The sequence below is a fragment of the Rattus rattus genome, chromosome 5 (genome assembly GCF_011064425.1).
Source record: "Rattus rattus isolate New Zealand chromosome 5, Rrattus_CSIRO_v1, whole genome shotgun sequence".
Lineage (NCBI taxonomy): Eukaryota > Metazoa > Chordata > Mammalia > Rodentia > Muridae > Rattus > Rattus rattus.
This window is the reverse complement of record NC_046158.1, coordinates 127,571,824-127,597,154: the sequence shown is the minus strand read 5'-3', so window position 1 is coordinate 127,597,154 and position 25,331 is coordinate 127,571,824. Positions and strand designations below refer to the sequence as shown.

The window sequence follows — 25,331 nt, the reverse complement described above, 5'->3', positions numbered from 1 at the left end:
TCAGGGGCTTCTGCGACTTAGATCATTATGGATGAGAATAAATCTGCCCCTCACAAGTACCCCGTTACAAAGGTGAATATTTTTACTAAAGGCAATTTATGATTTTGTCCCAGTGACTGAAAGTGGCAACTCCCTCTGGACTGCGTGGAGACCAGGGGTGAGAGGGTAGCAGCAGGAAGAGGCCACCACCCAAGGACAGCTCTGAGCTGGAATCCTGGAGGAAACGTTATTAATAAACATCTTCTGGACATTTGGCAGCCCGTGGAGCTTGCTCCAGCTTAAAGCAATTAATTCAGGACACCGACATCAACTCTCCAGGTCTTTGACAGCTTGGAGCCGAAATAAAAATGCTAGTTCTCCGGGGAAGAGGGGAGGAGGGCCCGCTCTTTGCTGGACTGTTTGCTTATGGGCCCAGCGAGCAACCTTCCCTGCAGAATGAAATGCAAGGTCGCACACAACGAACCGGCAGAGAATAGAAGATGGGAACGAACAGTTTGAACTATTTGCTCAGCAGAAGGGCACCACAATGCTGGGGTAGTGGCTTTCCCATGCATCCACTGTCCCTTCTTTGGGATCTTTTGTTGTCCCGTCTCCTTTGGCCAGATAAGAACACAGCTGCAGCCTTGTGGCTAAGTAAGGCTTCACTTATCCCCTTAAATCTCGGGGTGTCTTTTACTGTACCAGGCATAGATCAGTTCTTTCTTTTGACCAGGGGACTAGGGGGGAGGGAAGGAAGAATTGAGGGGGAGGGGATGGAGGGAAGACTCTCACATTGCTGATGTCTGGTTCATGCTTTTCTTTCTCTCCTTTTTAAATCCAAGCTGGGCTAAGATGCGATCTTTGTGGGCCAGTTTTATTAAAGGGTCAGTGTTTTGTGCCAACGTGTTGCCTCTGGGGGAGAGTTGTATGTGCCTGCTGTGTAGGGAAGAGTAGTTTTGAAACAGAGTGTTTTCAGAGTCCCTCAGCTGCTAAAAAGGGGCAGAATCTGAAGGAGTTAATTTTAAAATTGTTCAATTACAGTATTAGGTTTCTGAATATCAGTTTGGCTCTTCCTCTAACCGTTCATTTGTTCCAAATTGTGTAATGATAGCATATCATATTTGAAAGAGACCTGGAGATGGGGGGGAGCATAACGTGCTTTTGTATTTGCTGTCAATTGTACTTATAACTTTAGGTGTAAATTCCACCTAGAGCATCAGCAACATGCACTCCCGCATGCATCCTCTTAAAAAAGCACAGCTTGTTTTAACCACCACAAAAGAAAGTGCACACCGGCCTAACCTTTAGTTTATATCCAAGTTGGTGTTTCTGAAGTTGTTTCCAAGTCACAATCGCACCGAGTTTTTGTGTCCCTGGATGTTGTGTTCTGACTCAATGGATTTTACCACAAGTTGGCTTTGGGAGTCAGGCTCCTCCGATTCTATTGTAATAAGGCTGATTTAGCATGAATGGTTTTACAAGGTGAAAAGGCAAAAAAAGGTTTACGCCAAAGAAAATGGTTTGCTATGAACACATCAGACATTCGCCACCCAAAGTACGTTTCCTCCCAGTAAGTTTGGGGGCTTGGAGTGCTTGCATGGCTCTCTGTTTTCACACTGACAAAACTGATAGGGAAAACCCTCTTCCCTATATTTTTCCTGCTGGGTGGTCAGAGGGAAAGGCCAGGAAGCCAAAGGCCTCCCATTGAGACACTCTTCTGTAAGAGGCGACCTCACATGGTGCCTCCGGGACACCTGTGCATCTCTGCTCACTGTGGGGGTGTGCTGTGAGCAAGCAGTCAGAGGCCACGTGTCACCTCCCACTCCTGCTAGAGGGCTCTCCTGCAGGGAAACTGCCACCTACAACACATTCACCACACACACGGCCTCTAAAATGTCCACAGGCAGAGCTGGGAAGTGATTTTGATGGCAGTGAGTATTGTGTGTGTGTGTGTGTGTGTGTGTGTGTGTGTGTGTGTGTGTGTAAGAAAAGAGATACCTAGACATTTGCAAATGTTTAATGACACTTATAAAAAGACCAAAATAAAGACTCCTATCGAACGTGTCATCTTTTGCTATGATTTTCTATACACGTGTAAGAAATGGATAATAATCTTAAAAAACGGATTACATATTTAAGGCCTGTTCCAGTTTTTCTGCTTTTCCTTTGTAAACAGACATCTCATCATATCCTCTAATAAAGGTACTTTTTTGTTTTTTCCCTCTGATTATATGCTTAGGCGACACGCGTTCGTTTCATCTCTCCAGAAACAGGCTGTAGCAGCGATGTTAACCAATCCAGATGAATATATTCGTATTTCTTTTTCTAGCTTTGGTCCAGGGATTTTTTTCATTGTGGCATTTTAAGATATATCTAAAAATCATGTTGAATCATGATGGATAGTTTGAAAAACAGGTAGGGAATCCTCTTCTTCGAAAAAGACTCTCTTCCTCCCGAGTCCAAGGCTTTCCTCGAGAGGGATACTGGGTTTTTATTTCTAATTTCTGGAAGGGTACAAAGCTGCACGTGTTGGGAGGCCCCCAGGGGAGGAGCATCACCAAGGGGGAGGGCAAACTCACAAATAATGAATTGAGTTTAAAGACTGTGGTCAAATGCAAGGAACAAGTGATACTGATCTTATATGTAAGGGGCCTGGACATCACACCAGCTGCCATGGGGTTTGATTAATGAGGCATTAAGGGGATCGAGTGACACTTACAGCTAGTTACTTATGGTGCTAATTTCAAAACACTTTGTGATAGACGAAGAGACTCTGCTCATAATGCAAAGTAATTTGTGGTGTGTTCCTGGCGAATGCATTTAGTGAAGCAAATATAGTTATGCAGAATTTAAATTAAGGTTGACACTAATGTAAACAGAGCCCAAGAACCACTGTCCAATAATTTGATGAGGACACAGGTTTTAATCAAGCCTCTTCCACTAAAATAGCGATTTAAATCCCCATCGTTTAAACTGGATAAAATGCTTAGGCTGGGAGAGCTGGGCATGGGAGTGGGTGGGTGGGTGGGGATAAAAATTTACAGGGAAAAATATTTTTTAAACAGAAACACAATGTTTCTTAGGGAAAGTCTGACTCTGCAGTAACCCAGCAGAAAGAGACAAACATCCTTTTAAATTGCAGGTTGATTTCAAGGCTAGAATCTGGGTATTGATCACATTTCAGCTCCAAGTGTTAAGTTAGGATTTGATTATATTCTAGTAGTATTGATCTCTGGATAAAAACATTCTGGAAATGAAGAGGAGAAAGTTGAGAGTTAGAGGTTCCAAAGCACTTGTCTATTTTTTTTTTAAGCGAATGTAACTCCCTATCCCATTCTTATTTGAACTGAAAAATTCCCTGTAGACTGGGAGAGTGGGGGAGGGGCAGCTCACCCAGCCCAGGCAGCCTTCCTGAGAGGTTGGCTTTTCCTGGGTACCCTCACTCACACATGGCTTTGTCTGGAGTTGCCAATTTATCTTGGAGTCACTGGGGGAGGGTGGGGGTCAGCCGACATTAACATTAATTAAAATGCCAGCAGCCTGGGGTCGGGGCCCAGGAGGTTTTGTATATGGGAAACAAAACGAAACGAAGAGCAATTTATTCTGTCACTGCTCTTGCAAGGACAAACAAGTAACAGTTTGGCAACATTTCCTAGAGCCTCTGGACTTGACTGCTGGCTGAGGAATGGAAGTTAGCTGCTCCCCAGTTCTCCAAATCACATTCCTGACACATCGTCCTGGGAAAAGAATTTCTAAATTGGAGTTTGCTTCTATGCTTGAAAGAAAGGACCAAAAATTATTTTGGAGGCAACAAGTAGTTCCAATGTGAAATATTCTGAAGAGACTTCCAGAGTTCCAGTTCATGGCCACTCACCTTCAGTCAATAGGGGACATTTAGGGGTCTTTAGGTGAGCTAGGCAGAATAGACCCCAAGGAGATGTAACCATACTCATGGACGCACTCACGGAGGAATGGCAGGGACAGGTGACTCCAGCTCCCTGCCTGTGTCCTCTTTAGTTTAACCCCACAGAGGATGTCAAAAGCTTAGATGTGTGATTCTTTGTGGCCACCTCCGGGCTATGGTGGGACTTCACTGTGTTGAGCTACCATCCCAGACACCCTCTCTGTGAACATGTAAGAGAAGAAAAGTGATCTTTGGTGACGTTTCTCTGATGTTAGAAAAAAACAAACAAAAAGCCAAAACCATACCAAACTCAGCCTATGTTCATCACAGCCTTGGGGAAACCGTTCTGAATATCGTGGGTCTACACAGTGCTCTCTGATGCTAGAAAACTCTGACCTTGGAACACTCAGAGGCAGGTGGAAGAGAACATCACCACTTTGAGGACCCGTCTAGAGGTGTCTAGGGAGGTAGGATTCTGAGAGCTGGCTAGCTTCAACTTTGTTCTAGGTCAGGATCAGAGGCACGGGGGAGCCACATGTAGACTACATTTGGGATATCAGAGTATTTTCTAGAAAGATGGGTACATACAATTTTAACAATCTGCTAGGTGATGATTCTGGGAACCTCTTACACAGAAACTCGCATCCTTCCTTTCTTTCACGGGGTTGAGAACAGCCTCCTTGGCTGAAGAGCACTTAGCACACAATATTGACTCTGGCCATGGGGAAGGGCCGCCTACATGTCCTATAGGCCCATTATGCCCATGTACAACTGGATTATAGTGAGCCCCTGCTCACAGCAGGTACCAGTCCTAAGGAATAGATCTCATGTCACCCCTTACCCAAGTTCCCCTACTTAGCCCAACTGGAGGTTCTGGTAGACAAGGAGCCTGCTAATGAAAACCCAGTAAATCTTTCTTTTTCACCTTTGCCTCCTCTGCAAGCTTCATCATCTGACTCATCATCCTAGGAATTGACATATATTCCCCTTCTGTTTCCAACTGGAACACTGTCTTCATGGATCTCCACAGAGTCACAACATTGGCAACTCCAGTCATACTGTAGGAATTGCATGACAGAGACATTTGACTGTTCCCTGTTTTTGTTTAAGCCATGGTTTTAGAGGAGATAACTCTCTGGGATCCTTGTCATCCATTCTAGAAAGTGTTTCTCTTGCTTGAGCACAGATACCTTCTCCCTGCCCCTGATGGCCACGAGAAGCTTGGAAGTGTCAACTCTTCTCATTGGTCTGTCCATCTTGCTCTCCCTTAAAAGATAAAAACAAAGCAATTCCTCAGACCATTGATTGAGGAACACGGTGTGCTTCCCAGTCTTCTCTGGAAATAACTGATGAGGGCAGGTCAGTCTCACATCTTGTTAGAGTAAACCAGGTGGAACGTGACGTAAGCAGCCAACACTTGGAGTCAACCAGAATAGCTCAGGTTCTCCTGATAGCCATTTGAGAAAAATACAGGCCTGTTTCTTCTGTCCTACCTCTAGATGCAGAGTCTCAGTAAAAATACCAACATCAACTGAGTTGCTAGGGGAGTTTATGGTTATCTGAGGAATTTGTCTCAAGTGGGGTTCAAGGGCCATCACGAGCAGGTGTGGGATCCCAGCCTGCACACCTGCTGCTCTCAGGCTAGGGTGCCTCACCCTCGTCCCTCTTTTCTAGGCTCTTCTTTGAAAATGTCCCCTTCTCAGGCACAGAGCTATCGTCTTTTAGCCATGTAGCTCTGGGCCTACAGACCTCCACAGACATTCTCTGAAACAGAGAAGAGAACTAATTTCCTCTTATCAGTTTTAAAGCACAGAGTTTTAAAGAACGGAGGTTCATAGGATATACTTATCCTTCTCATGTCAGACCATAGGGCACTCCTGTACAGTACCTACAACGTCTAGAGAGTTAGTGATTAGACAGGGCCTGGGGTTGTCTGGGAGAGGCTCTTGATGGGGCCAGCTTCCTGCCCAGTCATTCCAGTTGAGCCTTAGCATGGTGTGCTCAAGTAGGCTGGCCCTTGTCACATGGCAGCCCTGGAGGCTGGGAGTCAGGGGTGGGATTGGAAGGTTAGGACTGGTGAGGTCCTAGCTTATTCAGAATTGATGGGAAGAGTGCACAAGTCCAGGAACAGCCCGTGATAAGTAGGTGGCAGGACCTGGGCAGTGGGTGTGGGTAGGGATGGAGATTCTCTTGGAATCCTGAACAGAAATGCTGGGGCTTAGATATTTTTCTTTTGTTCTTCTGACTAGCATTTTAGGTACTCATTTTCTGTAGTGTTTCTGGGTTTTGCTGTCTCTTTGTCCTTTGTCCTCTTCTTCCATTGGGTACCCGGGAGTCACTACCCTATTGACTGCTATTTGGTGGATCATTATCTACCTCATTCCATATAAGTCGCTCTCTGTGTAGCACATTAGACATACCTTTACTCCCAGAGTGTTGATAGAACAATTCATTTTGTGGAGGTGGATGCGTCTGAGCATCCAATGAGTAAGATACTAGACTGTCCTTGGCAAAGCCAGTTGGCTTTCACCTCTGCCTTTTAGGGCTTCTCCAGGCCCTGGGTGATTATAAATGCATTGGTATTTATCAGACATGTTCCAAGAAGTATGTAGAGATTCTGGTACAAATTCTGACAGCTTAGGTACATTTTTAGAAGGTTTCTGGGCACATTGAACATGTGTAAAGTCCATACAATTCTAGGTGGCCATCCACTGGCCTAGGCCAAAATGACACGGTTTGTGACCACAAGGAACTGCCAATTCACACTTTTAGGTTCCATGAAGGTTTGTGGATCAATGTGTCAGTGATATCTAGACTCTCTCTAATTACTTAGCAAGTGCTTTTAATTTTTCTTTGGCAACACCATGTTGACACTTTCCCATTCTGTCTGCCAGCAACATTTGAGTGCAGATGCTTTATAGCAAGGAAGGAAGGACCGTGTCACTGTTGGGATCACTTAGCAGCTTCTGGCACTACCTGTGCTGTTCACAGAGTCCCATTAATGTCCACAAGGAGGAGGAGCTTCTAAACTTGCTTCCTGCCGGTTATCACTTAGTACTTACTTTTTTTTTTTTTTTTAAATGCCATAGCATTTCATACCTATCATTTCAGTTTCAGTGATGGAACATACTGTAAACTTTGCTTCTATTTTATAAAAATTAATTATAGATTGTCATAGAACAACCACAGAAAATTTATATTAAAAAATATTAGTGGGGCTGGAGAGATGTCTCAGTGCTTAAATGTGCTTATGTCTCTTGCAGAAGCCCTGGGTTTGAGTCCCAGCATTCACATCTGCCTAACATGTCTATTCAGGGAATCCAATTCCCTCTAGATTCCCAGGCACCTACATGCATGTGGTATATACACATGTAGACAGGCAACCATGCATATACATAGATAAACACAATAAATAAATCTTAAGAGAAATGTTGGTGGTTACTATGTTTTGATCTATTGTATCTTGAATCTTAAGTTTTCAGTTGATAAAAATAGATTGAATTTTCTTAAAGAAAGGTAGCCTAGTTGGTAGAGTGTCTAACAAGGATAAAACCTTGAATTTGTCGCCAGAATCACATAGACAATGAGATGATAAATGCTTGCAATCCTAGGACTGAGGAGGTAGGGTCAGGAAGGCAAGAAGTTGAAGGAAATCGTCAGTTACATAGTGAGTTGAAAGTCTGCCATGCATGAATTTAACGCTGTCTTTATGAAACAAAAACAAAACTAAAACCACAAACAAATAAAAAAAGCAGCTCGCATAGTCCTGCCAGCATCATGACAGATAATTGAGAATCCAAAGTGGACAGGTTAGGTAGATTGTCTTTAATCAGTATCAGTGTGAACATGAGGAAAAGACATGCATAATTGATGTAATGCATTCGGAAACTGAATGTTTTCAACAGGAAGTCAAATGAGAATTGCAGCAGCCTTAGGGTCTCACTCTCAGACGATTGAAGACTCAGAGGGCAGAGGAGTATACACGGATACCACCAACAAAGTCCAGATGGCGGGAAGTTTCAGGGCATGTGGATTCTTCAACAAATCACAGAGAAAAAGAGCGAGGGACTGACATATACACTAGCTCAATATATATGGGGTGTTGTTCAGGTCTTTTTTTTTTCTTTTCTATTCTTTTGTCCTTTGCGTTTTTCTGATGTTTGAGAGAGAGTCTGGTTATATAGCCCAGGCTGGGCTAGAACTCTAAATCCTTCTGCTTCCTTGAAAAAGTGTCCTGTATTGAGCCTACTTCTGCCTCACTGCTGTTCAGATGCCCCTCCTGACTTCCTTTGGTTCATTTCCTAAGATAACCTGCCAGTGGGTTCTGTTGGCACGCCATATCTTTGCCCACCCTCCGAGAGAGCTCTAAAAGTGCTGCATTAGAAAATAACGGGTTTACGTGAGACTTTGTGCTGTTCTTGACTGTAAATTTTATTTTGTGCAGATCTTGCGTAGGGAACCATAGTTTGTGTGTTATTGATTGCAACAGGCATGTCATATCCAAAGGGTGGCATTTTGTAATAGTCTTCTTTCTTTTGTGGATCTCCTAATCTTTCTGTTCCCTGTTTTGTGATGTTTCCTTAGCCCTGGAGGTGGTGGTATTGATGCCCTGCTTAGGGTTGAGCACTCATTTGTCCTTTACTCTTAGCATTTTGACCAGCTGTGAATCTCTATAGCAACCTTTGCCTGCTACAAAAAGAGCCTTCTCTGACCAGACTGAGGATAGCACTGGTCAGTGGGCATGAACATAGAACTACATGTCCATTGCAAAGCATCTGTAGTAGATTTGTCTAGCATCTTTAACCTTGCCTCCAACCCCCTTCAAGCCACATGCTTCTGACCATGTGTACAGTACCAGACATATACCCCCGTCCTGTGAAAAAGGTTTCAAATCCAATTTTTGTTCATTTGTTTTTAAAGTGTTTCTTGTCAGGAGGGTGTGAAGGTTTATGCCTTTAATTCCAACACTTAGAAGGTAGAGGCAGGCAGATCTCTAAGTATGAGGAACATCCAGGGCAACATAGAGAAACTTTGTTTTAAAACAACAACAACGACAACGACAAGAACAAGTGGTCCATTACCTTCTAGTGAATCCAAGATGTGTGCTCACAATAGGGTCTTAGTACTTAGTTCCAACTGGCAAACAAAAGGCAGCCCTTATATTCTATCTTCTGCAGCTTCTCCGTACTGCTTTTAGTATCCTTGTGAAGTTTATTTGAGCCCAACCAAAATTCTTTAACTATCAAATGCATGTAAAGGGTTTTCTATTGCTGCACCACTCTTAGCCCTCCCATGAGGGATTCTGAACAGGTGGGAAAGGGGGCTCTGTGGAGCTTTGATCCTTGTCCAAGGCCTTGGCATTAGTGGAAAAGCCTCAGTTTCAACTTTAGCCAGTTCAACCCTCAAGGCCAGGCCGACCTTTCGTGTCTCTGCACCCCTTCACCTGCTGCCTTAGTCCAGTGAGCCAGGTAGCCTAGGTATCTTACTGAATAGTGTGACCGTCCCCTGGAGTAAAAGATGAGGCAGGAAAACTGTGGGAGACTCCTCTTTTTTATCAAACTCTCATCATGAGTAATGAATTTCAGCAAAGATAAGTTGCTTCATTTTATTCATTTTTAACTTAACCAATGTGACACTGCTGATGGTTTAATCCAATAACTTAAAAAAAAACTATCAAAAGACATTCACAAGTTCTCTACCGCCCTCCCTCTTTCCCTCCCTCCCCTTCTCTTTCTGTGTATGTTATATTGGTATATTTGTGTGTGTGCCTGTGCAAATAGAGCCCAGAGATGAATACCAGATTATCTTTCCAAATTTCTTTCCAACTTCATTTTTAAGTCAGGGTCTCACTGAACTGGGCTTACCAGTCTGACCAGCAAGCTCCAAGTCTAAGTCTTCCTAACACTGGGATTACAAGTATGAACCACTGCAGTTGTTCATATGTCTGTATACTGGGGTCCAGAAGGCAGGGCCTCATGCTTGCATGGCCTGCGTCCTACAGAATGAGTTCTCTCCGTAGCCCCTGAAGGCTCTTGTTAAAGCTTTTCTTATCCTCTTGATATCCCAGTCAGTTGTTTCAGAGAAGGAGCCAGGAGAACCAATGCTGGGGAGTCAACGGTGGTTTTGAAGCATGAGTAAGCGTTTTCTAGATAAAGGAGAGGAGAGGAAGGACATTCCAGGCAAAGAAAACCAGTGCGTCAGCTCCTAGTTTGGAATCTCTGTGGCCCCTTCTCCTCTGGCCTTATCTGTCATGCTTCCTGACCTATCTGTATAGTCAAAACCACTGCCTGGTACCAAGAACTCACTGAACAAATACCTGTGATTGTTGAGTAACATTACAAGCACTATGACTGGCTAGGGGAAGGGTCATGTCATTGTTTTGGGTTTCAAACTGTCAGCCAGTTATGATACCATTTTTGCATTCAACCCCAGATTCTTTCTTTCCTGAGAATTATTTATTTTATGTATATAAGTACACAGTAGCTGTCTTCAGACACACCAGAAGAGGACATCAGATCCCATTATAGATGGTTTCGAATCAACATGTGGAATTGAACTCAGGATTTTTGGAAGAGCAGTCAGTGCTTTTAACTGCTGAGCCATCTCTTCAGCCCCTCCCCCAAATTCTTATCACTGAAAATAGAACAAAACACTGAAAGTAATGTTCCCACTTGGTATCTGTGATTTCTCCATCTAGCCTACCCAATGATGTCACCTTGATATTCTTGAAGAGCAGTTAAAATACTTTTTTCTTATACTCAAGAAGCATTAGTGACTTCGCTGTACCTCTTGTGCTCAGTATAAATACTTCCTCCTGACTTTTAAGACTTATCTCAGTATGAGCACTTAACTTCTTCAGGTTCCTGACTCATTTCTTACCACTTTACTCTCTACAGAATAGTAAAACCAAAGCATCTCCTACACTCAGAACATACTGTTTCTTCACTTTCAGATCTTTTCTTCATGTGGTTCCTTCCCTCTTTATAGAAGAGTTATGTCTCCCACATGTATCTGCTACCATGTTTCCATACCCAAGCCCAATGCTGGCACCACAATTTTTAGGAGTTTTCTCTTACCCAAGGTCAAACCAAGGTACTACATCCTCATCCTCCAGGAGTCTTCTCTGATCAAACCTACCTACCATTTTGTAGCTTGCTTATGGTATTGACTCTGTCATCTTATAATTTGATTCTCTACACTCATGGTCCTAGCACAGAGCCTTAGATATAGTAGGTACTGTACAACATTTGTTGAAATACCAAGGACTAGTTATGTGCCAAGATCTTGGTTACATGTAGGAGCTACTGCAAAAAAAAAAATTCTGAAAATGATAAAATAGAAATATGAAGACTAATTTTTGTAAATTCAAAGGATCGTGGAATATAGATTATTATATGCTGATGATGGCATATTATATATGATGATGATCATGGTATTAATAGTGAAGATAATGGTAATGATGATTATGATGATGATGATACTGATTATGATGATAATGATGATGGTAATGATGATGGTAATGATGATGTTGAGAGGGGATAATATGATAATGGCAATTATGATGGTGACAAATGTGGAGGGTGTCTATATTTCTGAGTCTTCTTTCCTCCTTTATCATTTTGTTCTGTCCCCTAGGACACTGATCCTAATGGCTTTATTAGCCAGGCTCCCCACTACTTTCTCTCTTTCTGTTGTGTTAAGCCAATCAGAGTATAAGATGGGAAAGGAGGTTTGGGTATTGTTATAGTTTGTACATGAGATATATGCTGTAAACACATTTGGTGAAATCTTGGCTTTTAGCTATTAGTTCAAGTGAGAATCGATTATATCACAAGGCTGCTAATTTCATGAATGAATTCATCCCCCAATAAGCTCATAGCTAAATGAGCTTTTAAAGCCCGAGACCTGGTTAGAGCAAGTAGATCATTGGGGTCCCCTAGCCCCTTGTTGTTTCCTTTCATCCCTCACCACATGCTCCTCCTCAATATCCATGGACCCACAGTCAACAGATCCAAGGGACTGTAGACAAAAACTTTTAAGACCATAAACTAAACTAAAACAGAACCTTCTTCCCTAAGCTGTTTAAGTATCTTGTCTCAGCAATGCCAAACTGACTGATACAGACATGTGTTTTCCAAGCCTCTGTTCCATCTTGGAAGGTCACAACTCCTTTCAGACACCTATCTTCCCTCCCACAATTAGAGATACTGTCACTATGGTAGCAATTTAATAATTAGTTCATCTGGTTTGGGATGGCAATGCCTCCCTGTTATTGCTAGTCTCAGAGAACTATTTGTACTCTTTGTTGAAACCTTGATAGAGGCAATGACTGATGGCAGTGGCAATGAAGACAGTGAGGGTGGTAAGGTCTTCTCAGCTGAGAGTCTGAGAATTCCATTAAGCACCTCATTCAGGAAGACTACAAGATTACAATAGACACAGGAATCCCAGTGTATCATTTAGCTATTCATGTGTAACAAATGATCCTAAATTCCATGGATTGAAACAATAATGACTTCTTATTTCTTCCCCTTTGCAGGTTAGGAATTGCACAGCAAGATGGCTTTCCCAACTCCACCATGGCTAGAGCCTCCTCTGCAGGGGCTGAATCCCATTGACCTTGGCTTCATTTGGATACATTTCAAGGGTGAGCACTGACAGAGAGGACAAGCCAGACTCAAGTCATACTGCCTTATAGCTCAGCCTTCAAAGGCATATGGAGTCCCCTCCACTACATTACTGACCCCTCATTACAGAAGGAGAGGTATAAGCTCCACCTCTTCCTTATGTCCTGTTGGGGGTGGAACACAGAGCTCTGATTCCATGCATAACAGACACTCTACCACTGAGATACATCTCAAGGCAATTGACCGGAACTGTTGGTGTCTCGTTGTGTGATGTGAACTTAGGCCATTGTAGGATCTATGCAAGTATCTTTCTGTATCACTTCTTTCTTGCCCAGAAGTGCTTACTGTGTAGAGCACACAATGATAATGACAATGACCCAAATCCCAAGGGACCTGAGTCTCTTAGTCACCACTTGGGGATACCTGCCCAATCTTTATTGACCTCCATGATGTACTACTTAATTAGTGTTTTGGTCCTATCATATTTGATGGTGGCTGTACACGTAGGAACTTACCCGTAGCTGTATACCTTAAGCTACAGGATCCTTCTCCCTGTTTTGGCAGCACATCTACAATGACAGCTAACTACTTGGATTAGTTTCTCTTTCTTAAAAGCTATACACTAGCCCCAAGTATTAGGGTGCAGTGAGATAAATGTGAGAAAGTGAAATATTCAGGGGTCATCAGGGTCACCAACTGCCAGGACCCTGGTGATATGCCCAGGCCAACAGTGAAAGTATGCTTGTCAACATGAAGGTAGGCCATAGATATTCAGCTCTGGTTTGGAGGGTCTCAGGGGGGCGAAGATTTCTATGCTGGAAATGATAGGCAGGTTTGTGTCGATGGGGGCCTTGCTCCATGAAGGAAGCTATCTGAAAGGGAACTTGGTTCCATGTCCATCCCAATGTAAAGCGAGGGAAAAACATCTGTTGAGTGATATTTAGAACTGACATTTTCAGAAGGAGTCAGTCTGTAGAGAGTTTTCACAGGGCTTGGAAAACCACATTTTCCTTTCTTTTCTTCTGCACAATCTGCAATTAAGCAGAATTTTAACAGTGTGTGTGTGTGTGTGTGTGTGTGTGTGTGTGTGTGTGTGTTAAAGCCATATGATATACATTGTGGCTTGATTATAGGATTCATTGCACTTAAAAAAGGTTTTCTATTTTTTGTGGGGCAGGGGTTTAGATCACCTCAATACAATAAAATTTTCAAAACAATAGTTCAATCAAATGTTTTTGATAAATAACATTTCTTTCTAGAGGCATTTGAGAGTAAGCTGAATACATCTGGCTCCTAAAATACTTCAATTGTTTTTGTTGTTGTTATTATTGTTGTTGTTTTTCACAGAGCTATTTCTACCTAACTATGACGCCATTGTCAATCACAATCAATTCATTTCTAACAATATGCTGTTCTAACCTTACATCAGCATTCCTACTAGATGACCAATTTGACTCAGTAGTGGTCTGCTGCCCTGACTCTGTGGCCTCCTTCAATCTGGAACCTGTACACCTCAGACCTCCATTTGTATACTATGACATACATATTTTTGAAAACTAGAGCCATTTACTTTTATTTTTTCATTTTTTTTGTATATTTGTTTCCGGGGATCAAACCCAAGTATTTATGTATCTTCAACAAGCACACTGCTGGGGAGTTCTGTCCTCACCCAAGATAGCATGGTATGTTCCTTGTGTTCAGACATGTTCCTATTCTAGTAGCACTATAAAAAGAAATCTCTATAAAATGGACTGGGCAGATATCTCAGTCATTAGGAGCACTTATTGTTGTTCTTATAGAGGACCTCAGTACCCACATGGCACTCTAGAGTCTGTAACTCCATTCCAAAGGATCCAGCACTCTCTTCTGATCTTTGAATTCAATAGGTTACACACACACACACACACACACACACACACACACACACACACACACACGCACACACACACACACACTCAAGCAAGGCACTCCTACCCATAAAATAAAAACAAATAAATCTTAAAAACAAAACAAACCTGAAAATCTCTATAAACAGAAGATAGCTAGCTGATTAGAAGAAAATTGTATATTTATGTTTACCAGTTTATCTCTTTGTTTTGTTTCTCCTTGCTATTGGTTCCATACAGGAATCCACTCTTCATTGATGTCTACATCTGCTGAAATCTATCCCTTTTCTTGAAGCATTTCATGAGTGTAGCAATGCATCTAACCAACACCATGATTCAGGCTTAGAAGCCTTGGCCCTAAGAAGACTATCTTGTGTCCCTTTGGTAGGCAAGTGTCTCCCACTTGAAGTCTCTTTCAGTCACTGAGCCGTTTTCTATCCTGACAGTATTGTCTTTTCTGAAATGTCATGTAAATGAATCATATTAAAGTAGGCTATGAGCCTGGCTGGTTTGCTTAGTGAATACATTTGAAGGTAATTTACCTTGTTGCATGGATTAACAACAGTCAGTTCCTTTGTGTGGCTGTGTAGTATTCTAATGCAGGAATGTACTACAGACTGTCCATGCATTCATCACTTCAAGGACATTTATGTTGTCTTTATGTTTGGGTAATCTTGAATACTGCCATCATAGACAAACAGATTTAGTGTGTATGTGTGTGTGTGTGTGTGTGTGTGTGTGTGTGTGTGTGTGTGTGTGAAAAGGAGTAAGAGCACTGGGTCACATGTAGGCAGATTTGTGCTTAACCTTAGCAATATAGGAGACTGCTAAACTGTTTTGGGAGTTACTCTCCCTGGCAAGGAGTGCTTATAAGTTCCACATATTGGTATTTGTAGTATTCAGGCAGCATTCAACTGTTCTAATATAACCACATTAGTTTTGCTTGGCTGTTCTGTATTCCATAATGACAAATGGTGTTGAACACCTTTGCTCTGCTTATGTATACAAATGCAATGTAAGTAAAGACTCTTTTTTGATCTTTACTGAGTTGTTTTCCTGTTATTGAATTCATGGTTATTTTAGACAGCATCGGCTAAGGTAGTCTAGGCTGTCCTTGAATTCATAATCCTGCTGTTTGCCCCCACAAGTACCAGGATTACAGGCTTGTACCACCACAAAAAGGGAGAGTTTAATATTTTTATTTTTTAAAAAAGCCTGGGTAAATTCTCCGATGCCTTACAAATTTTTCTTTACCCCCTACTAGAACTGTAACTTCACACTGACTTAATACAGTCCTTTTAGAATTTAAGTGTTTTTTGAAATCTGAAATTTGAAATCTGACTTTTCAATGTTTTCTTTCATGTTCTGTGTTTCGGATGACATGTTAAGGAGTATATGGCCCGAGGGTGTGGTGACATATGCCTGGAACCCTCAGGAGACTAGGGCAGAAATCTTGTAACCCTCAAGCTGAGCCTGGGCAACACCCAGACTCTGTCTCAAAAGCAAACCTGACCTCCAAAATTAGAGCTATCTTCTAATATGAGGTCGGAGAGATTTTCTTCTGTATTTTCTTCTAGTCTTTTTTTTCCCATTTCATATGTTTGTCCATATAGACTTTGAGTTTGTTTTTATCTATGGTGTGATGTAAATACTTAGTTCATGTGCATGTATATGTGTTGGCTTTCTAGGACATATAATATTACTGTAATTTATAGTATCATTTTACAAATGAGTATTTGTCTTAAAAACACACACACACAAACATACACACACACACACACACACACACACACACACACACACAAGAAATAGAAGATTTGGTGAGTCCTACATCACTTTTTGTTTTTGCAAAGTGGAGTAACCCAGAGCTTGACACACACAAACGCTGCACCACTGAGCCATGCTCCCTGACTTGGTTCGTTGTTGTTGTTATTGGTGGTGATGATGATGATGATGATGATGTTAAATACAACTATGTAGTTTGGGCTGGCGAGAAACATATTCCATGGCTCAGTTTGGGATTTCAGATATGACCTAATATTCCCAAGCCTGGCTCAGGTGTTATGAGAATGGCATGGGAGTTAAGGGGAATTTCCTGCTCACTCAGAACTAACAATCCTGTCTAAGCTGTTAAATAGGTCAGAGCTGTGAGATTCAGATCAAAGGAGGACTGGCCCTGCTGTACTAGTCAGGCCGTGGTTGGATTACAGCTAAAATTCCCATGTAGTATTTTACAAGATGTTAATGGATAAAATGTAGGATTAGAGCAGTCTTGCTGGGCTAGACCTTGTTGTATAGGAGAGGAAGTAGGGAGGTGAGGACTTGGGTATCAGTTCATTTTTCATTGTTTTGTTTATGGGACAGGAGGCTGTGTCATCCAGGCTGGCGTTGAACTCACAACAATCTGCCTCCTTCAACATTTTTAGTGCTGGGGTGTACTACCAGAGCTGACTACTATCATTTCCAAAGAGCAATAAAGAAAGGACAGCCTGGAATGAGAGCCTTATATTGAAAACTCCAGTTCTAATCATCAGTTTACTAGTCTAAAATTTCAATCCCGAGTCACTCTAGCTGTGGGACAAATGAATTGTTATCTTCTTGTTTTTCTTTTTACTCTTTTAACTTAAAAAGCTAGATATGTGGGGACCCCCCCCCCGCCCCATCTCCTAAGGTTGTATTGTGAAGGTCTGACTGCCCATAGTGGTGCATACAAATTATCCTATACTTTAGAGGCAGAATTTCACTTTAGAAGGGGCTCTGCCTGGGGACATCAATGTGACAATTGTCTACAGGTTGGTAGGCGGAAATTTCATTGGAATGGAGACCAATCAGAGACAACGAGGACAAAGCAGCTGGATGTATATGCCTTCTACATGTGACTGATCTAAGACACCCAGGCTGATCACTTTAACTAAGGCATAGAAGTCCAGCCAGAAACACCCCAGATTCCCTCTTAAACAAAACCAGAAGCTGGAGGTGATGGTTGGTAGGCACCACCAAATTTCTGGCTATCTTTCCTGGGACCAGTCACCATCCACTCAGGTTGTGTTCTTCCACTATGTATCCATGATTGGAGGCACCAGAGTACCATAACTACCCCCAAAGAAGCTTCTTCTAGAAAGCTGGAACTTAGATCAATTTAGCAAGGTGAATAGAAATGGAACACAGGGCTTTGCTGTGTACATAGGAGCTTTCTTATCTATGTGTGCATGTGCTGTACATAGAATGAGACAGGTACTGAGGTTGCCTATGTTTATGATACTGGGCTTTTTACTTTCTGGCAAAAAAAAAAAACCCATATAAAGTTAGTATGCATCCTTGCCAGGCATGGTGGCCCAGCACTTAAGAGGCTAAAGCAGGAAGATTACTCTAAGTTCAAGGCTAGTTTGGGATCAAGAGAAATTTTCATTCTTAAAAACCTACAACAACATCAAAAACAAATGAAAATAAAGCAAAAATGATGTACCCTATATATAATGATCTTTTAACTCAAAAAAAAAAAAAAAGAATAGAGCTTCCAGGGACTAAGCCACCACCCAAAGACTATACATAGACTGACCCTGGGCTCCAACCTCATAGGTAGCAATGAATAGCCTAGTAAGAGCACCAGTGGAAGGGGATGCCCTTGGTCCTGCCAAGACTGAACCCTCAATGAATGTGATTGTTTGGGAGGAGGGCGGTAATGGGGGGAGGATGGGGAGGGGAAGCCCATATAGAAAGGCAGGGGGGTTAAGGGGATGTTGGCCCTGAAACTGGGAAGGGGATAACAATCGAAATGTAAATAAGAAATACTCAAGTTAATAAAGACAAAAAAAAGAATAATGTATCAACATCAGGACCAAAAGTCAAGTACAGCTTTCTAGAGGGCTGACCCTTGAACTAAGACCTGAAGGAATGAGCCAGCCAACATGGGGTTTCTGGGGAAGACTAGAAGGTGGGTCATACTGGACTATGTGCCATTTCCGTAGAGCATGGAGATGAAGAGCCAGACTTCTAGAGCCCACAGGCTTCTAGGAACTTGGCTCTTAGACCCATTGCACCTCAGCTGCCTCCCCATAACTATTATTGATTTTTGGCAGCCTCAATGGTGAAGGGACAATGTCATGGCACCCGGTAAGTGCAATGCTAGTATGCAAAGAGCTCAGGTAATCCAGTTAGTCTGGAGCAGAGGGTGAAACAGTGAGGTGGCTGTAAGACTTCAGAGGGACTCATGACAAATAGGCTGGAATGAGACAGAAGGAATGTGGAGGTTATCTCTGAGGCAATGATTAACCAGCAAGGGTCTTCAGGAAGGAGCTTGGGGTTTTAGAAGGAGCACTTGAGCACCAGACAGGCCAATAAATTGCAGGAGGTACAACTGGAGGCAGGCAGAGCAGTTAAGAAATGTGCAAGAATCAGGTAAGAAAATAAGGCCAAGGAATGGGGGAGGGAGACAAAGACAGCAGGAGGGGTGAGGAGAAAAGGGAGTGAGGAAAGTCCAAATGTAGCAGAGTTCAGTTAGCTATGAGAGGCAGGTTGGGTGGAGGGAATGACCCAGGTTTTAGACTTGGTTAAAAAGGGGAGCCAGGTGGCAGGGGTTTCCAGGGAAAGAAAAGAGAGAGTGCGTGCATTCATCTGTAGGAAGTGGCAGGTTTTCCAAGTTAAGAGGCTCCAAAGCTGAGAACAGATTGGCTTGGAGGCCAGAGGAAGAGGGGCCAACCTGAGATGCCAACATGGTGGTTGTCAATAGGTTGGGAGGCTCCATTGGGATGGAGGCCTCTCAAAGGCAACAGGACAGAGCATCTGGGTTTATGAGCCTTCTCTGAGTGAATAAACTGGGGTACACACATACACACACACACACACACAGCATGCACACACACACACACACACAGCATGCACACACACACACACACACACACACACACACAGCATGCACACACTCATCCACATACAGTGTGCCTAACACAATGAAAACTCAATGGCTTTTACCATCAGCACTGTAGCCAGAACAAAAGGAAAAAGCTGAGGAGGGGTCCTAGGTGACAGAGGAAGGGTAAAATATCTCCTTATCAGATGTGGCGCTTGCTGATACCTCATCTCACAGCAGATAAGAATGAAATCGGATATTGGATTGTCTTTGGCTTAAACTCTAAATCCAATAGGTGGAAGAAGAAAGAAGCAGATGAGGACTTAAAATGAGAAAGACCAATGCAGCAATCACCGGTGCCTGACAACTGACTGAGCCACAACCTTGCAAGGAGTTTCCTCTCTGGAGTGTTGGAGTGCAGTCTGGGTGAACACAGCTCCTCCAAGAGGCTCCATTACTCTGTGGCAAGAAAATGTCTGTGTGTCACTGTATTGGCACCATCAATAGAGTAAAAGTTTTTTGACTCTTCATTCACTTCAAGGCCATGTGTGGGACAGAGTGGGCATGCTGACCAGCTGCCTCAAGGGAGAAGATTCTCCTGCCAAGGGAGGCCAGCCAGATGTTGTCTCAGACTCTCTACTAAGCCTCCAGGAGTCTGGATTTTGGATAGGGGCCATAAACCTTCTAGTGAGAATCAGTGCTGAGTCCTTGAAGCTAGAGAGTGGAGCTAGGCCACCAGCAGCCAGATCTAGACTAGAGGGAAGAAGGATTTGGAACCAAGGCCAGGAGTCTAGCTCAGGAGTGAAAGAACCAGAGGCTGGGTCTGGCACACAATGGGTCTACAGGAAGCCTCTACTTTTCAAACCAAGTCCCTGTAAACAAAGGCACAGTGCAGCCTCGTGGGTGACACTGCTCACTAGTCTGAACTTCCAGAGGCTGGGCTACCTTAGCCACTACTCCAGTGATTTCAAGTGAGTCCAAGTGTTGGTGACCTTGGGAACCTGGAAAGTAAGTGAAGGTGAAGGTTGGAGAATAAGGTGAATCCTTATTTAATGAGTCAGGACTAAAGCACCTTTAAGAATCATGGCAGAAATGCTTTGGAAAGCAGGGTCATGAACAAAGCTCAAGGTTTGATTTCACTATAACCGAGCGTCCCACACAGTCAACAAGTATTACGATTCTGACTGTGCAAACAGAATGTAACAGAAGCCTCAAGAGACTGACCGTCTAGGGCCACCCAGCTGGGAAGTAGGGAATTTTAAAGTTCTATTTTGACTTCCTAGGAGGTTCTGAGATCACATAACTTCTTCAAAAGGATCCTCTGATCCTTGGAGATGGCAACTCAAAGGCTGGGGAAGCCATGGAGAGAAACAAGAATTTGAGTGTGGGACAGTGTCTTTGATTGGAGATGCATACCCGGAAATCCTGGTATTTCCCTGGGTATCACCAGGATCATTCCACCAGTCACAGCAATGGTTAGAGGGTGTGTGCCATTGATCATGGAGGGCTCTTGTTTCAACGTTAGGTGGCAATCCATAGCACCTGAAAGTGTGTGTAGTCGCTGGGTATTTCTTTGCAAGGAGCACTATAGAGAACTACCAGGGTGGGAAACACTGCAGCAGGCTCCTCACCAGGGCAGGATTCCAAGTTCTCAGATGGCTGGTGCCCCTCTGCTTGGATATTTAAGTTTAGAGTCCCATCTAAAGAATCGCCTCCAGTTACATTGCTTGCTACCCCACATTTTTGCTTTGCTACCCCCATCTCCACCTTTGTTCTTGGTGGAGCTAATTAGGCTCAGTAGTTAATTAGTAAGACCCAAAATTCAGGAGAACAATGGCTGAGCTTCCTCTCCCCAGCTCCTCCCCTGGTAGGGCTCGAACAACCAGGTAAGAGGTTTCTGCATTCCTAGACTTTCTTTTATCTCTCCATTCTTATCAGGCAGGATTCTTTTTCCTGAGATAAACTCCCCTGCTGGCTGAGGTCAACATCTTTGTCCCACATTGGACAGCACTATGACATCCTTAGCAAGTCCATAGCTCATTCCTGCAACTCTCTATCTGTAAGGAAGCTTGAACAAGTTTGTCTTTGGTTAACAGTCTCTGTGTAAGGGAAGCCAGTTGTTCAGAGAGCCTGCCTGTGTCCCGTGGTAGTGTCTCACAAGCTTTCAGGCTGGGGCCCAACATGTCCATGCTCAGAAGCCCCCACCCCCACCCCCAGGACTGTTGAAAGGGTTTAGTCTCTGGGCTTTGCACTGCATTACAACTCTGTAAAAATGCCACTGTGATCTCTGCAGATAAGCACACAGCTCTGACTTCAGCCTAGCCTCAGATAGTCACCTGATGATTTTGTTGGTGAATTAGTCACCTTAAGAGCTGTTCTAATTTCTGCAATTCATTTTTACTATCATCATCATTTACTTTGGGGTGCAGTGAGAACAGAATATTTATGGGCACTCCAGTGGACAACTGGTACCTTCCTTTTACAGAATTTGAGTAGAAATCTAACTCACCCTCAGCCAACTTACAGCTACAAACATATAGGGTGGCTTCCAGGAGCTCTAGACAAAACCACACAGGAGCGACCCACTGCTGCTTCTTACTCTCCATCACACTGTGTACCACTCTTCCAGCCCCATCCCCCTGTGTCCACCATTTCTGGTGTTCATCTGGAGGGTTCGCTCTACTTCACACAGAGTAGCCAATCACAATATACTTTCAGCTTCAAAGAGGGGTGGATCCAAGAAATCACACTCACTAGGTTGGGTGATCACTCACTGCTTACAGGACACATGGTGGCTTTGTGCCTCAGTTTTCCCCATCTGCAAGTAAAGATAATAGTGCCATTCTACTAATTCTGTGTACAGCCCTCTCCTCATTTCCTTGGCTCACTCCTATAGAGACCCCCTCACCCCAGCTCACTTGCCTTTTAACACTCCTTCACCCAGGCCATTTTCTCACTCTTCCCACCCTAGAAGATCTGACCCTGTAGCCTCTGCTGATTCCTTTGGGAAGGTTCCTATAATCTTCAGAGTCAAGGCCATGTTCTTCAACACTGAATGTGAGCAAATCCTTTCCTGGACTCATCTTCATTTCTTCCAGTTTTACCTCCAGACCACTATTTCTCCTCCCAGGAGCTCCATGAGATTATACTCTGTCTAAAATCTCCCTTCCCTTATGGACACATACATACATATATAAGCATGAACATAGATGTATATACATCTACATAGACACACACACACACACATATATATATACATATATATATACATATATATATAATTCATTGCATTATACATTCTAGGCAAACACTATCACAAAACTATATTCCCAGATCTTCCTTATATTTTATCTGTCTGCATATTTAATTAATTTCTAAAAGTTCTATTTTACACAATATCAAATAATAATAAAGCATCCAGCCTTGTTATTCGTACAATTTGGGGTGAACTTTCTATTATGCGGCAAAACCTGTTTTCTAATCAGTTGTCCATCTGGTCACAGCGATGGCTATATGATTGATGTAGGAACTTTGTATTTGCTGAAGTTTAGGTGATACAAACACAAGAGAAGCAAATTATTGTGCCTTATTTATTCTTGCTAAATATATGTCCCAAAGAAGATCAAATTGTCAGCATGTTTGCTTTGGACCATTGAAGACAGATTAAGTGGGATGGCCAGATGTCTCAGTGGAGAAAGGCTCTTGCTGCCAAGCATGGCAATCTGAGTTCCATCCCTGGGATCCTCTTGGTGGAAGGAAGGAGTCCCTACAAATTGTCCTCTGATCTCCACATGTGTGCTATGGCATCTGCAAGTACCCCCAATAAATAAATAAGTTAATAAATATTATTAAGCCAGGCCTGTTGTCATATACTTATAATGTTAGCCCTTGGGAGTCTGAGTCAAGAAAAAATTTAAGGCCAGCTTATGCTATACAGAGAGACCCTGACTCAATAACAAAACAGAGCAAAACAAAATAACAAAATAAACTTTGTATAGATGTTTTTATTATATTAATATTGGACAAAAGCATTTTTATTTAATGTCACTTTAAGTTATGAAATAGGTAAGTGAAGCCTTTATTCTCTAAATCACTAATCTGGTAATATTGAAAAGTCTGCACAAGATTGGCAGACTCTTCCATAGGTCTGCAGAAGGTCTCTGACTTGATAAGGGGCTTGTGGTCAGGGATGGGTACGGTCCCAGGGAGAATTTCTAGGTGGTTTTGTTGCTTTCCTGGGTCCACGTTCTTATAGCACATATGTGATAAGCTTGACTGGGAAGCCCGGGGCCTTGGATTTTAACCTTGGCACTGAAAAGAGAAGAGAGGAGGGCAGGGAGAGAGAGAGAAGGATAGAAAGGAAGCACTACAACATACACATATACATACATACATCATACGTGTATATGTATGTATATGTATATTATATATGAGTATCTGTCATTAGGTGAGTGAACTCAAGAAAGCATGTAGTGAGTTCCTACACATTATTGACCGTTATCATTGTCGCATATGTATATAGTTTGTGCTTCTGTGAATTCCTTGAAAAGCAAGAGGCATCCTATCGTGTTTCTAATTCTGTATACACATAAAAATTCAAACAAAACAAAAACAAAAACAAACAAACAAACCTATTGCTGAACCTTTTTTTGGAAAGACTCTCGAGTTTTTTTCCAAATTCACAGACAAGGCTAAGATTTCTCCTCCAGTGCAAAGCTAATCCAGGAACAGGTAGGGGAAAAGTCTCAGGTCTGCAGTCTGGGCAGCTCACAACACAACAGCCTGCTGCCCTTCTGCTGGGGCTCCAAAGTTGAAAGCAGATTCTGCTGGGAAAACAGGAAATGTAGCTGTGGTCATCTGAGAGGTGACCCTGACTCTCTCTAGCCTAGGAACAAAGGGCAGTGATAGCTCTTTTGCAAGAACTAGAGTGGAAAGGAAGGGCTGGTTCATCAAAGGCTGGGACTTATTGGCTTAGTTTCTGCTCTAGATGACCACCTGTGCTCAGTTTCCTAACCTGTAACATGGTAACCTTCAGCTGGTGGTCTCCGGTTCTTTCTGATGTATTTCCGGGGAGTCATTTTGATTTAGATAAATTTTTGAACCATCTCATCCTTCCGCTCCCACCCTCCCCTCCATCAAGTCTCTCACCTAGACTTCACGCCTTGTGACCCCAACTTCAAAGCCAGGTGATGTGGGATCCTTGCAGAAGTGCCAGAGGCAACAATGAGGACTTGGACTGAGGCTGTGTGGGGGCTGCCCAGTTGGCATTCTTTAACCTGGTAACTATTGTGTTCAAAGCCACTGGCACAGCCACAGTGAAACAATAGGTTTGGCAGTTTTTGCCAGCAAAGACAAACAGGCCCTGAGCATAAAGGTCTCAAAGAACACTCAATAAAAAGAGCGTAAAAATATAACAATCTTTTTTCCTTGCTTTAAAATGGAGAAATAAATGTAGTACAACCACACGAAAAGAAAAACTAACACAATAAGAAGTCAAGCTCCTGCTAAAACCCTGTCTATCCCCTGTCCAGACAATTAGTTCTTTGGGGTGCTAGAAGTCTTATCTTCCTTTGTACTTATGACCCCAGAGCCAATTCTGTGCCTGTTGTTTGCTTTGCTTAGCACCTCGGGCTCTGGTATCTTCTCTCCTGAGTTTTATCAACTGTCAAGCATCGCAGCAATGTCAGGTGCCATAAGAAATCGGAGCATTAGGCTGGAGAACGATGTGCTGTTATAAACAGTGCGAAGATGAACGTTCCTGGGGGAAACCCATTCCATTGCATCAGAACTTTTGACTCTGTTTTCTTGTTGTTTTTGAGACAGGGTCCTCAGATGTATCAAACACACTATGTATCTGGGATGCCCTTGAATTTCTGATGCTCCTATCTCCACTTTTCAAGTATTGAGATTACAGGTATTAGCTGAAACTGGTTGATTAATTTGGTGCTGGGCATCCAACCGAAAGGACTTCTTGCATGCTAGACAAACCTTCTACCAACTGAGCCATACTCCCAGCCCTTGACTTTTTAAAAAAATTTTTTTTGCATTTTGATAATTATATACTTCTATAAAATAAAGACTTTAGA

General features: G+C 42.8%; 1 long non-coding RNA gene across 1 annotated transcript in view; it reads left to right on the top strand.

The window, feature by feature from the left end:
* Positions 1 to 25,331, top strand: part of LOC116902069 — a 55,830-nt gene that overhangs the window by 17,214 nt on the left and 13,285 nt on the right. The window contains exon 2 of the long non-coding RNA XR_004388038.1: positions 12,423 to 12,530. This is a non-coding gene — a long non-coding RNA (uncharacterized LOC116902069). The remainder of the gene's footprint in view (positions 1 to 12,422; positions 12,531 to 25,331) is intronic.